At 42.3% G+C, this 2,500-nt stretch overlaps 7 non-coding genes across 7 annotated transcripts; all 7 read right to left on the bottom strand.

The window, feature by feature from the left end:
• Nucleotides 1-188: 188 nt before the first annotated feature.
• Nucleotides 189-307, bottom strand: LOC132128356 (5S ribosomal RNA). The gene has a single exon (XR_009427951.1). It is a non-coding gene; the product is annotated as a 5S ribosomal RNA (ribosomal RNA).
• Nucleotides 308-547: 240 nt separating this feature from the next.
• Nucleotides 548-666, bottom strand: LOC132128357 (5S ribosomal RNA). The gene has a single exon (XR_009427952.1). It is a non-coding gene; the product is annotated as a 5S ribosomal RNA (ribosomal RNA).
• Nucleotides 667-904: 238 nt separating this feature from the next.
• LOC132128358 (5S ribosomal RNA) lies at nucleotides 905-1,023 on the bottom strand. The gene has a single exon (XR_009427953.1). It is a non-coding gene; the product is annotated as a 5S ribosomal RNA (ribosomal RNA).
• A 232-nt stretch (nucleotides 1,024-1,255) lies between these two features.
• Nucleotides 1,256-1,374, bottom strand: LOC132128360 (5S ribosomal RNA). The gene has a single exon (XR_009427954.1). It is a non-coding gene; the product is annotated as a 5S ribosomal RNA (ribosomal RNA).
• A 240-nt stretch (nucleotides 1,375-1,614) lies between these two features.
• LOC132128362 (5S ribosomal RNA) lies at nucleotides 1,615-1,733 on the bottom strand. The gene has a single exon (XR_009427956.1). It is a non-coding gene; the product is annotated as a 5S ribosomal RNA (ribosomal RNA).
• Nucleotides 1,734-1,971: 238 nt separating this feature from the next.
• On the bottom strand, nucleotides 1,972-2,090 carry LOC132128363 (5S ribosomal RNA). Its single transcript, XR_009427957.1, has one exon. It is a non-coding gene; the product is annotated as a 5S ribosomal RNA (ribosomal RNA).
• Nucleotides 2,091-2,322: 232 nt separating this feature from the next.
• On the bottom strand, nucleotides 2,323-2,441 carry LOC132128364 (5S ribosomal RNA). Its single transcript, XR_009427958.1, has one exon. It is a non-coding gene; the product is annotated as a 5S ribosomal RNA (ribosomal RNA).
• Between the last annotated feature and the right edge of the window lie 59 nt (nucleotides 2,442-2,500).

Here is a 2,500-nt window from a genome sequence, read left to right on the forward strand (position 1 = left end):
AATCTCCAGTACATTATATAAGTAGAGAAGAAAACCCAAAAGCTTACAGCACCTGGAATTATTCCCAGGCAGTCTACCATCCAAGTAGTAACCAGTACCAAACATGCTAAGATTCGGAGATCGGGCATTGACTCTTTTTTTTTTTTTTTTTGCAAGATTATTATATAATTAGTGAAACATTTCCAAAAAGCTTACAGCACCTGGTATTCCCAGGCGGTCTCCCATCCAAGTACTAACCAGGCCCAAACCTGCTTAGCTTCCGAGATCAGACGAGATCGGGCATAGCCAGGTTGGTATGGCCGTAAGCGAAAACTGCTGCAAAGAGAGGGCTATTTAAAGATCAGCCACTCTCATCTCCAGTACATTATATAAGTAGGGAAGAAACCCCAAAAGCTTACAGCACCTGGAATTATTCCCAGGCAGTCTACCATCCAAGTAGTAACCAGTACCAAACATGCTAAGATTCGGAGATCGGGCATTGACTCTTTTTTTTTTTTTTTTTTTTTTTTTGCAAGATTATTATATAATTAGTGAAACATTTCCAAAAAGCTTACAGCACCTGGTATTCCCAGGCGGTCTCCCATCCAAGTACTAACCAGGCCCAAACCTGCTTAGCTTCCGAGATCAGACGAGATCGGGCATAGCCAGGTTGGTATGGCCGTAAGCGAAAACTGCTGCAAAGAGAGGGCTATTTAAAGATCAGCCACTCTAATCTCCAGTACATTATATAAGTAGGGAAAAAAACCCAAAAGCTTACAGCACCTGGAATTATTCCCAGGCAGTCTACCATCCAAGTAGTAACCAGTACCAAACATGCTAAGATTCGGAGATCGGGCATTGACTCTTTTTTTTTTTTTTTTTTTTTTTGCAAGATTATTATATAATTAGTGAAACATTTCCAAAAAGCTTACAGCACCTGGTATTCCCAGGCGGTCTCCCATCCAAGTACTAACCAGGCCCAAACCTGCTTAGCTTCCGAGATCAGACGAGATCGGGCATAGCCAGGTTGGTATGGCCGTAAGCGAAAACTGCTGCAAAGAGAGGGCTATTTAAAGATCAGCCACTCTAATCTCCAGTACATTATATAAGTAGGGAAGAAAACCCAAAAGCTTACAGCACCTGGAATTATTCCCAGGCAGTCTACCATCCAAGTAGTAACCAGTACCAAACATGCTAAGATTCGGAGATCGGGCATTGACTCTTTTTTTTTTTTTTTTTGCAAGATTATTATATAATTAGTGAAACATTTCCAAAAAGCTTACAGCACCTGGTATTCCCAGGCGGTCTCCCATCCAAGTACTAACCAGGCCCAAACCTGCTTAGCTTCCGAGATCAGACGAGATCGGGCATAGCCAGGTTGGTATGGCCGTAAGCGAAAACTGCTGCAAAGAGAGGGCTATTTAAAGATCAGCCACTCTCATCTCCAGTACATTATATAAGTAGGGAAGAAACCCCAAAAGCTTACAGCACCTGGAATTATTCCCAGGCAGTCTACCATCCAAGTAGTAACCAGTACCAAACATGCTAAGATTCGGAGATCGGGCATTGACTCTTTTTTTTTTTTTTTTTTTTTTTTTGCAAGATTATTATATAATTAGTGAAACATTTCCAAAAAGCTTACAGCACCTGGTATTCCCAGGCGGTCTCCCATCCAAGTACTAACCAGGCCCAAACCTGCTTAGCTTCCGAGATCAGACGAGATCGGGCATAGCCAGGTTGGTATGGCCGTAAGCGAAAACTGCTGCAAAGAGAGGGCTATTTAAAGATCAGCCACTCTAATCTCCAGTACATTATATAAGTAGGGAAAAAAACCCAAAAGCTTACAGCACCTGGAATTATTCCCAGGCAGTCTACCATCCAAGTAGTAACCAGTACCAAACATGCTAAGATTCGGAGATCGGGCATTGACTCTTTTTTTTTTTTTTTTTTTTTTTGCAAGATTATTATATAATTAGTGAAACATTTCCAAAAAGCTTACAGCACCTGGTATTCCCAGGCGGTCTCCCATCCAAGTACTAACCAGGCCCAAACCTGCTTAGCTTCCGAGATCAGACGAGATCGGGCATAGCCAGGTTGGTATGGCCGTAAGCGAAAACTGCTGCAAAGAGAGGGCTATTTAAAGATCAGCCACTCTAATCTCCAGTACATTATATAAGTAGGGAAGAAAACCCAAAAGCTTACAGCACCTGGAATTATTCCCAGGCAGTCTACCATCCAAGTAGTAACCAGTACCAAACATGCTAAGATTCGGAGATCGGGCATTGACTCTTTTTTTTTTTTTTTTTGCAAGATTATTATATAATTAGTGAAACATTTCCAAAAAGCTTACAGCACCTGGTATTCCCAGGCGGTCTCCCATCCAAGTACTAACCAGGCCCAAACCTGCTTAGCTTCCGAGATCAGACGAGATCGGGCATAGCCAGGTTGGTATGGCCGTAAGCGAAAACTGCTGCAAAGAGAGGGCTATTTAAAGATCAGCCACTCTCATCTCCAGTACATT

The sequence above is a fragment of the Carassius carassius genome, chromosome 45 (genome assembly GCF_963082965.1).
Source record: "Carassius carassius chromosome 45, fCarCar2.1, whole genome shotgun sequence".
In the NCBI taxonomy this organism is placed as follows: domain Eukaryota; kingdom Metazoa; phylum Chordata; class Actinopteri; order Cypriniformes; family Cyprinidae; genus Carassius; species Carassius carassius.